The sequence below is a fragment of the Spermophilus citellus genome (assembly GCF_964194105.1).
Source record: "Spermophilus citellus genome assembly, chromosome: 1".
Taxonomy (NCBI): Eukaryota; Metazoa; Chordata; class Mammalia; order Rodentia; family Sciuridae; genus Spermophilus; species Spermophilus citellus.
Window position 1 is genome coordinate 60135517 of NC_138182.1, and position 12409 is coordinate 60147925.

The 12409-nt window shown below is 31.4% G+C and overlaps 1 protein-coding gene across 4 annotated transcripts in view; it reads right to left on the reverse strand.

The window, feature by feature from the left end:
* The window catches only part of PCDH9 (protocadherin 9), a gene marked incomplete at its 3' end in the record, with an annotated part of 863939 nt that overhangs the window by 451465 nt on the left and 400065 nt on the right, over nucleotides 1-12409 (reverse strand). The gene's annotated exons all lie outside the window — the stretch shown is intronic.

Consider the following 12409-nt stretch of genomic DNA (forward strand, 5'->3'; position numbering starts at 1 on the left):
CCAAATAAACTTTTACTCCTCTACAATTGTTGTGGTTAGGTCTTTTAGTTACAGTAGATAAAAAGCTGAAAACACAGTTGGTCAACCTATTAAAGTTTCCCCAGATCTGACCATGTCCCATGACATCCATTGTACCTTCTGAGATCTACTCATGTAGGTAGAATCAGAGAAACTTCTTACCTTATCTCCCTGCTACCTGTTTTGAAGTTTGTTTTCTATGTTAAACCATGGTCATCTTTTGGCAAAATTCTTCATTGACTTCTCATAACTTGGAATAAAATAAAAATATTTTTTCATGATCATCAAGGTTTTCATTATTGTCCAGATGTTGCAGTCACATAACTCACTCAGATTTACCCTTCTATCTATTCTGCCATAATACATCTACTCTTCCTCTATGGTCTATTCCTTCTTCTGAACTATTTTTCTCATTTTGTAACAAGAAAAAGTCATCAGTTCATTAAAGTCAGTGTTCAACCATTCAGAGAAGCAACTTTTAACCACACAAAGTGAAATTTAATCTTTCCTTACAAAAATTGCAAATTGCTTTACACTGCTTTTTATTTTTTACCTATACCTGAAATGTATTATGCACATATTTATCCACTTATTTATCATTTGTCATCAACAATCCAATGTAAACACCAAGATGGTGAGGCTTTGTGTGATTGTTTACTGACCAATGAATCTTTAAGGCCTGAAATGGACACTGTAACTACTCAAGGATATCCATGAATGTTGGATGAATAAATGACAAGTACTTTGCTAATCTAAAAATTCTTAGAATAGAATTTGTCAGAAAGATGCGTCACAGGCATATTGATTTTGGTTAAGGACCCTTGTGCATTTAAATCTAGCCAAAAAATATTGGAAGAAATCAAATTTTGATTTTAAATAACAAAATAGCCAAACTGCTCTTTTAACTAACACATTTAGCAACCTCACAATTTCTCAGTTATCTCAATTACCATGGAGTAATAATGCTATCTACCTCTTAGAGTTGTTATGAAGATTAAGTGAGCCAATACATATTAAGCACTTAAAATACTGCCTGCCACCTGGTAAGAACTGGATAATGTTTTAGTATTATTTTCATTTAATTTATCTTAAACCAGAGTTCACTTGGAGCATTTCCAACCTTATTTCATAGCAAATACATCCTTCTTAACTCAAAATGCATACTCTGAAAGCTCCAAAACCTCACAAGTTGGTAGGAATACAATGAACATTCACAAATACTAGTAGACTAAATTAATAAACATAACTAAAAATAAACTTAAAATTTTTGAGTGAAGGTTAACAAATAACATTAGCTTTCTTGTGAATGATGAATACTCCTTGTACTGCATTGTGCTTGAATACTTAGAACTATGTGTAAAATATAAGTAGTGACCAAAGAAAATATATGGAGAACTTAGTTTCCTTTTTTGCCTGTGTGTTCCAGGACAAAAGTACAGACATTGTCAAGGTCACAGAATCAAATGCTCATTGAGATTGATTAATAAAATTATACTTACTGATATTTGCACTGTAACAAATTTCCATCTTAAAGCAAAATGAAGTTTACATATTGCTGCAGGCATTGTGCAAATTAGAACTTCATTGAATATTAATGAATTACTCTTTGTAGCCAATTGTTATGCAAATTACCAGAGTGTCAGAATTTATCATTTTGTTTGGTTGAGGATTAAGGGGAAAATGCTTTTAAAATCAAGCACAGCTCTTTAAAAACTAATATGTGAATACAAGCAAGGTAATGTCATGTAATTCCAAAATGTTCAAAAGTAACATGCTGGTTTTGGGTTATCTTTAAAATAATTTGCTCAAAGCACATATTTTTCAAGATATTATTTAGTCTGTCTATATTTAGATTTCATGGGAAAATAGGGGCATAGAGTCCAAAGTCAAAGATGAATGATGCATGTTATTTAAAATTAGTTTTTACTCCATAAATCAAATATATGTAGGATTAAAAAACAGAACCTGGCACCTATATATCTTGAAAATCATACATCTTAACTTTTAAAAGATTATATGTCCAAATATATATATACATACACACACACATATATACGTATATATATAATTATATATGTATAATATTTATATTCAAAGATTTACATCTTAACCTTTGAAAGTTAAGTTATATTATTAAGCAAATGGAAAATAATCCTGAGGATTTAAAAATAATCTTTAGCATATTTTCTTCTTTTAAAAAAATCCATTTAGTTTTTTTCATTATATAAATTCACTATGATTGTTATAAAAATATAGTTTATTTAAAAAGCATATTTCTAAAGAATTCATTAGAACTGAAATCAGTACAATAAGTGTATACATATATTTATGTGTTGAATTCTTAATTATCACAGCATATGAATGAGGTAATTTCTTTTTTAATAAAAGTTCCTTTGAATAAGTTTGGGACAGACTATAACATACTGTGAATTTAAATTTTATATAGGTTAACTGTGCACAGAATTCTTTAATCAGTTTTTCCCCTCTTAAAGCTATTTATTGTTTTAGTCTGCTCTACAAATTTTATACCCATTAATATTAGTCAAAATTTCAAAAATAAAATTATAATAATATATTTAAATATTAAAAAATCACAGAAGCAAAAATTCTGAAAAGAATAAATTACTTTTTAACTCATGGAAGCTATAATCTGTATTCAGGGATGACAAATACAGGATATTGAGTCATGTAGGACTTTGAAGGAACAACTTAATTTGTAAATACGCAAAATGTTTCCTTACTGCATATAATATAAGATTATTTAATTATTTTACTTTATTAATATGAAGAAATCAGAAATGTGGCAACTATCTTCATAATTATATATTTTGTACTGTCTAATTTTTAAAAATAATTGAGAACTTCATTTAATTGACAAATTAACATACAGTATGCTTTTTGTTGGTTATTTAATCTGAAATAAAGGATGCTTATTTCTATACAGTATGATACAGCTTAAGGAACTTAATTTTTCTATCACAAGGATCATGAAATATCAAAATTTCTACCCACATAATAAAAAAATCTATGAATGTGTTATTTATGAAACTATTTCAAAAACACTGCAAAATAATTGAGGAAAAATAAAAAAGTAACATACATCAATTTTTCACGATTCCCTTTGATTCATTATTTTTTCCAATTATTTCAAAGGATGAGGTGATTTACTAATCAAGTTAGTTTCCAGTCAGCTTAGTAGCACTCTAAATATACTAATATGTTATCATAAGGAATCTTGCTTCTTCTAAATTCAATCTGGTCTTCAGGGACTCTCACAGAGTGATCTTTAACTTAGTTGTCAAATAATAAAGTACAGAAGTTATTAATTATGACACGTCTAGAATTCAAGTTATTAAAGAGAACTTTATAGGTTTACAATTAGTATGGACTGTGAGTACACAGTAAAGGCAAAGACTGAATTTCCTTCCGATTCAACAAATAGGTGCAATTAATTACGATGTCAGGTCTCTCTAGAGGGGGCATCCAGTCCCTAGAGGTTCACATCTAATATATGCTTTTTCAGCCCTATGCCATGAAACAAGCATTCTTTTTATCTTTTTTGTTTTCTATAAACACAGAATTCCCCTTACAAGAAATGGCCTGATTAAGGAGCTATCTAATGCAGAGTAGTGAGTACTTTGCCTCTGAGACAGCCTATGAAGTTTTCACTGAGTCATAAGGCAACATTTAAAAGCTAAACTAAACAAGTTTTTGCTTTCAAATACCTCAAATTTCAAATACAACAATTTCAAAATATTCTGGACAGCAAAGCCTCAATAATCCTCACTGTACATTTGATGTGCATAATGAGCATCCAGTAGAGACCACTTGCTACCCCATACTCCTCACCCCCAAGAGCTCCCTATAGCAACTTTCCACAGTCACAAAACCACTTATTCATTGCTCCTTCTGCTGGATATCTTCAGTATCAAGGCAGCAGGTTTTTATTTCATTTTCCTTTTCTCTCCATTACTCTAGGGTGTTTTGAATTCCATCACAATAATGATTCATTTCATATGCATATTGCAAACAGGTTTAGAGAATGCTCAGTACAAAAATGTGTGGATAATGTTACAGATAATTTGACCCATGAGAAAGAAGTGTCATCTATAACCCTTTGCTTAGTAAAGTATTTTCAACAGTATCTGGAAACATGTATGGCATAACTATGCTTGGCTTGTAGAATAAACCACAAATGTGAAGGTGCTTTCCAACTGACTGAGACAGACATGCTGTTAAGTGATCTGTGTGATTTGCTTGGTGTAATAACTGGTTGTCTCTGGCTCACTGGGTGCCAGAGGCAACTTGAACAACTCAGCCTTGAGCTTGACAGGGACTGCTGAGTGACCACAACATGATTTTGCTAAAAGCAGCCATTTCCCTGGTTAAGATCAATGAAATCCTGCTGTAATAACAGCATTTGGGTATTCGACTCCATTGTTACCAATGAGGAGCCTTGCTATCTAATTTACTTATATGCATCTAATTCTCCCTTTTTTCCCCCTTAGCAGGATGTCATGGTTTTCTATATTGTATTTCAAATAAACACTCAAATAACTCAGCTTTATGACCAATCCTTGGGTTAATAGCCTTTTTGATGTTTCATTTTAGTAAAGATTACCAATAATTAGATAACAACAACATATATACACAGTTTCACACCCATAAGGAAATGAGGAGACAGGTCACTTTGGGTAAACAAAGGGACTATTGCTGACACTTTGATTCTTACGTTGCTTAACATTGAAGAATAAAATTTAAATCACTTTTACAAAGTTTCCTTGTTAGGATAGAGGTAAAGATTTTTAAAGTATATATACTTTCACAAGGACTGATGGTAAATGGTCAGTTGTCATTCACATTTCCCTTTTCAGATTTGCAAGAGCAGTACTATCATAAAATTAATACATAAAAATTAAAAAAAAGGTGGATTCTTTTGCCCAATTACTGTTCAAAGATATGTTATTCAAGATTTAAAATTATCCTTGTAAGAGTCAAGTTAGTTCTTATCCTAGATGATTGGATATTCTTATATGAGAATGACTGTTATATTTTGTGTAGATTTGGGGATATAATTGATGCTTTCCAGAGTGAAAGAAGAGCTATGAAGACCAGAAGTTCAACTCTAAAAAGTAGTGATTTTCTATACTTCTTATATTGAGATGACAAAGTATATACTTTCCTAATTTCAAATACTTTTGAAAATTAAAGGGAGACCTATTCATAGTTACATGAAGACCACAAGTACAATCCTAGGCACACTGGGATATATCGTCAACCCACATATGGAGATATTCTTCTAGGTTCTGAGGCCATGAGCCAAGCTTATTTACCACAGGGATTTCATGGAAGCAGTACTTTGGTAGGAATAAAGAATGTATCCTACTCTACCATCCATCTGATTTTAGACATCTAATAAATATATTTTTTAATTCACTGTTCATTTATGTTCTTTAGGGCCATTTAATGATATACTGGATGAGACTATATAGAACCACCATTGTTAGGTGTTACAGAAATAGTTTGAAAACCTTGATTTTTCAGTGGTTTCTGAAGTATTACAGTGATCCTGCAGAATATCTAGCAACTCTCTGGAGAATATTCTTGTATCTTAATTGCCAAACAAGGGAATTAATCCTGCAGTCTAAGATATTCAGGATACAATGTACACACATCCAAAGACAATAATTTAGGGCCCAGTGCATTTGAGGAAATCCAGACATAATAATTCTGTAATCATAGAGAATTTTAAGAAAGACAAAACTTTTAAACTAAGTGGAAAAAAGTTTAATATTAATGTACAAAATTAGAAATGTGGGTTTTACTGCTGGGAGGAGGTGAGTGGTGATGGACTTTAATCCCCTTCTGCTACACAGGATGGACATCAGGTTCACTGAAGTTAAATAACAGGCAAAAAGTCACCCAACCAAGAACTCTCCTGCTGGGACTGAAACTGAACCTTCTTTCCATTTTGCATTTTATCAGAAAATTTTAATAGGTTTGTTGATTAAAATGGCAGAAATATTTTAATCCTCCCATATTTTCTTCACATTAAAATGATACTATTGCCTTTTTTTCTTATTTATTTTGCTACAGTATTTTTATCCACTCTGGATACAATGCAATTGCATTTGAGGTTTGGCAGACTGCCCTTTTGGCTTAGCAGAGTTGATAAAAGGTTGCCAAATACCACAGTAGTTCATATTTATTTTCTGTTTTATGACATTTTTCCCCCAAACCACTGTTCTTTTCCTCAGAAAACCATCAATCAATTCCAGGAAAAAAAAAAAAAAAAAAAACATGACTTCTTCAATGGGTTACCAAATATGGCCCTAGCTGTGGGCAGCATGTATTTTATGAACACAAAATATATTTCTAATAGGTCAAATACGGGAGGAAAATATCAAATTTTAGAAGTCAATTCTCTGTGTGTATAGATCTCTATCTATCTTCACAGATGCATATAAAAACACATAGATACATATTTATGAAGTCATAAATATTCCAGTTAAAATATTTTAAAAATTCATTTTAAATCATGGATATAATTTGATTTAATTTTTTTTTTCCTTTTAGGTGCTTAGTTTTGTGGGTGGCTCAGTGTTACCAGACAATTAGCAGTTTGGAGCTCTAATGAAAAGCACAGAGGAGCCTCAAGTGTTATAATTTGATGTGGACTAATCATGGCTTAGAAGCTATTTGAAGCTTATGTAACCACCTTTTGCTACAAACTTAAGTTTCTAAGACAGTATCCAATACAAATCAAACTACTCGGTACTATTTTGGAACAGGCCCATCTGCTGAACGTTTTTGCCCAGTATAATCTTGGCTGAGCGTGATTACCTTTGTCTTTGTTGTTATGGAAGCAAAGAGGTAGTCATCAACTACCCACAGTTTCTTCAGCCCACATAGACTCCTTAGCATAATTAAATAACTAGTCTACAGATTAGGAGCACTACTCCTAGATTGTAGTGTGACTCTGCTGTGTATGAATTCTTGCCATGTAATTAACCTTAAGTGAGTTACTTCATTTCTCAAAATTCTATACATACAATTGGAATAATATGTCCCCTAATGTGCTGCATTTAATGAAATGAGTTAGTACAATGCTTAGCACAGCAGCATAGTAATCAATTATTTGATTTTTAAATACTGGCAACAAATATGTTGTTTTAGTCAGCTTTTTCACTTCTACAACCAAAAGACCTGACAAGAACAATTAGAGAAAGAAAAGTTTATTTCAGGGTTCCAAGTTTTTTAGAGGTCTCTGTCCACACATGGGTGACTCTATTGCTCTGGGCCCAAAGAGTGTCACTACTTCATGGCGGAAGAGCATGGTGGAAAAAGGCAGCTAAAGACATGGCCACCAGAAAGCAGAGAGAGGTTTACTCCACAGGACAAAATGTATATCCCAAAGTTATACCCCAATGACCTACCTCATCCAGCCACATGCTTCCTGCCTATAATTATTAATCATTTAACTTATCAGTGGATTAATGTATTGATCAGGTTAATACACTCATAACTCAATCATTTCAACTCTAAGCCTTTTTGCATTGTTCTACATATGGGATTTTCAGGCGACACATCATATCTAAACTATAACGTGTGTGCATAATAAATTAAGCTGATTATTATGCATTTCTCAAAAGGAAAACAGAGCTATTTGTATCTATTTATGCTTTTAAAATTTATGCATAATTCTGCCTTTCATTGCACTTTCCCTTTAGCTTCAAATAAGTAAATAGCTTAAGTAGAAAATTCTCATAGCAGGCACTTTTACATTTCCCTTAATATTTCAGATATAAACCCCAATGAAATACTCAAACATTAAGTTCAGTTCATCAATGAATGCCAGATTTTTTAACAGTATGCAATTAGACCATCTTTAACCACTTTTTCCTATAATGAGAAATAAAAATACATACAGTAACTTCCAGTATGATTTTATATCATAGGCTTATAAGTTATAGTTTCATCATTCCATTATTATTCCTTTCCTTCACCAAATACATATCCTATCTTAGCCTGGGGATTTCTGAGCATATATTAGTTCACTCTTTGAAGGTTTAAATGCTACATATGGATTTTGTCAGCATTCTTGAACACATTATTTTTATAATTCTTCAAACTGAAAAATTAGAAAATTACTATACTCTGGTCTATCTTATTGTTTAAATAAGAACAATGATAAAAGGGTGGCATCTGAAAGCTTGAATTTAGGATCAGCAAAGTCTTTAACCCACTTTTGTCCTTCATCAGGTATGCAAGTTTTTTAACTTCACTGATTTTTATATCCTATTTTGAAAAAAAAAAAAAAAACCCAACTATTTTAATAAGCTTTAAATAAGATAAGGTATTATATAAATTTATGATGTGCAGCATAAAAATACTAAATAAGTGACATTATTAATATAATTTTCAACAATTTTGAAAAATATAAAATATTAGAAAAAGGAATATGTTATTTCCCACCAATAATATACATATCAGTCCTTGATGATTTTTAACCCTTTGCATTAATACAAAGCAATATACAAAGTCTTAATAAAAATCAATCAAAATTTTTAGTGTTCATAATTATAAAAAATTTAATCTTTTTTGAATTCTTCAATGGTGAAAAAAAAGAGGGATGTAGATGTGATTGGTTTCTACTTTTTGGTTCCATCCTTGAGAGGCTGTGCAGAATAGTGGTGACTATAGTGAGGTCAGACTGGGAGTGCATACTTTCACTGTTTTAACAGATCAGACCAGTGGAAAGCTTCAGTCTCTTTAAGTGGATTCTGAGTTTGTTTCATGTCCAATTTGATTCAGTGCTATGCAAGTGGCCAGAACTGAAGAAAAACCTAGACATTATTATGAAGGAACAAAGCACACGCAGAAAGATCACAGCCTATAATGTCATTCTACTGACCAAGGCAAATATTTGCAAAGGGTGATATATGAATATTTTGATTTATTTTTCTCTGAGGAAAGGCAGGGCTCCTGAAAGTTTATTTTAATTGTTTCCTAGATGGTATATTATCAATATATCATAAATAATCTTGACTGTGTAAAATTTCTCTAAAAACAAAGGTCCATAAAAATATAGACAATATGAGGTTACTTTTTCTAGTAAAATGTATGTTTCTCAGATATATAATGTTTTAAAAATAACTATATTATAACATTACATGTTTTCATATTATACTTCTAAAATTAAAAAGACAGTTAACTGATTGTTAACAAATTGGAAGGTATGTGATAAACTGGTACTTAATATTTCATAAACAGTAACTTAAGTTCCACCTCATTATATTCGAGATTATTTAAAATACTTCTATCTCTTCTTTCTGGTTAAGCAAAGATAAGGCTAACTGAAAACAGTGGTGAAACATTCTACAAAATGCATATAAACAGAATGCAGATCATCCACGAACACTCTTGTTTCCTGTTTCTTAATGTATAGTCTCTAAATCATCAGTATCAGCAAATCTCAGAAACTTATTAGAAATACAGACTGTAAGGACCGATCCTAGGATTTCTGCATGCAAATATGTGTTTTTAAAAGATTTTTAGAAGGTTACATTTTGAAAACCTCTATGGAAGATATCCCTGTGACTTAAAAACTTTAAACACTTATTTTTTTAAGAGAGTACCTTGAGTTTGGGTATAAAATTTACTAAACATACACAGTATATTAACTATATGTTAAGTTATAAAAATTTTATTTGAATTAAGTATAACTAAACACAGGCAAAATGACAATGATCATGAGATGTCACAAGCCGTCCATGGGCTGTTTGGGGGACTATGTTGCGCATTGTAGCCTAGTCAGGGGATAAGTCTGGCATTGGGAACTTGCAATGGCACTCCCCACAGGAATTGACTACCTGATGAAGTTGAACTTCTCCCTCAAAAATTACAAATAATTCAAGCCCTACCAAAGATCCCACACAGCACCTGAGATGGGTGTGACCTGAGAAGATGCCAATCAACCTGTTGATTCCTAGACATCAGGAAGCAAGACTCCGCCCTTATTCCTACCTTTGATGTACCCCCTTAAAGAGACCACTCAAGCCATCTTTTCTTTGTCTAGTTCCAGCATCCGTGTGAACTAGATCTATCAGAGGCTTCACTTTTATAAATGTATTTCTGCCTATTTATGTTTTGTTATTCACTGATTGAGACTTTTAAGTTTTAGTGTGGCTTACTTATATTCTCCTGGGCTGGAAGAAGAACCCCTCAATGAGATGCTAGCCATTGCCTCTGATAATGAGATCTTTTTGGAGTTTGTGATGTTTAATTTTTTTCTAAGAACACCTGCTCTGCAATAAATAAGAATGCTTGTATATTACCAAATATGTTATCTAAATAGAAAATTAATAGTCTTTAACAAGAACTGAATATAGTAATAAAGCTCTCAGTTTCCAAGTCTTTGCCAAATTGTTGCTTAATGTCAATATCCAGACAGTACATTTCCTGTATATCTAACAACAGTACGTGATTATAACAATTTATTGCTTATACGTATCTCCTATGCTTTCATTTCAGTGCCTCCTAATTTCTTTGTTTATACTTATGTCTTATCATAATTACATTTTCTTAAATGAAAAGACTATATTTTATTAGCTTTTATAATTCTAGTATTGGCAAAATAAAAAAGGGAGATTTACTTAATTACTATATATTACATACCATGAAAATATATTTAGCAAAATCTATATGATCAGTCATTTTTTAAATTTTAAAACAATGCTTTCTATTTTTGCCTTGACTCTAGTGGCTAAGAATATAACATAATTAAAACAATAATAATAATAATAATAATAATAATAATAAATCTGTAGTTGAGGTGCACATAAGACATAGCATTAAAAAAAAGATGTGAAATACCAGGAAAAAGAGAATTAAGCATAAAAAATATCTAGAATTACTGTATGTTTGTGGAATTACATTTTATTTATTATGTTAATTATTATCATAAAAACTTGTACACACAATTCACTGAACATTCACATCTAATAACCACTTCATGTTATTCTTTGTGTGTGTGTTTTAATAAAACATGAACAGAGGATTTAAAATCCTTTTTTGTGAACTTATTTTTAAGTTTATATATATAAATATATAAATAAGTTCATATATAAAAATATGTAAATACCATTTTCTTTTTCTTTAAGGTACCTTTTGACTCTTATTTTTAATAACTTAAAAATCACAAATAATTCATATAAAAGTTTAGGAAAGTTACAGTACAACTGACCCACATAAACTTAAATTTAGTCTTCTCATTAATAGTAACAAAACTGCTATGATTTGGGTATGGGATGTCCTAAAAAAGCTCCTGTATTTATGCAGGAATGTTCAGATATGACATGATCAGAGAATGAAAGCTTTAACTTAATCATTGGATTTATCCATTTGATGTACTAATAACTTCAAAGGAATTCTGTATTATGTGGTAATTGTAGACAGGAGGTGGGTGACTAGAGGAAACAGGCCACTGGGCATGTGCTTTTGGGAATTATCTTGTCCCCCTGACTCCTCCCTGACTTTGTCTTTTCCCTGCGCTGATTATGTCTCCTCTTCCTAGGCCCTTTCACCATGATTTTCTTCTGCCTCATCTCAGGCCCAAAGCAATGGGGGTGGCAAATCATATACTGAGATCTCTAGCAACATGAGCTAAAATAAACTTTACCTTCTTTAAGTTGTTCTTGTTCAGTATTTTGGTCACACCAATAACCAACACAATGATTATGAATAAATTATTTTTCAGAGTCCCAGTTTCCACATCAGCTAAAATCCTGCTCAAACCATATATCATTTAATGTTCTTAAAAAAAGTAATAATTATAAGGTACTGGGAACAAATAACTACTCATTCAGTGGCAGCTTTTAGTCTTGTTTATCCTACTTAATTTAGACAATGGTGAGCATTTATGTTTATGATGACACACTTAAACTTTTAACATGAATAAACTCTTTCTCTTTGCATAAGAGCTTATATTTCACCGAGTTCAGTGACACACACCCAAATGCCTGTAGTCTAGCTATGAGAAAGGCTGAAGCCAGGGGATCACTTGAGGTCAGCAACATAGACAACATAGTTAGACCCTCTCACTTTAAAAAAAAATAATAATAATTAAGAAATAACTCTTATCTTCTTATAAAACTTCAAACTTAAGAAAAATAGGTATTATGAGAACCAAGAGTCTTTCTATGGTATTGACAAATAACTCTATAAAATATGAATAACTTTTATAGATAAGAAAACTGAGTGAGTATTGAACAAGCAAGTAATTAATTTAAGTAATGAAAATATGATTTTACATTTTTATTGTACTTATTCTTGGTTTTGTCATACTTATCCTGAAAACGAAATAGAACCTCTGCCAGTAGCACCTTTAAGA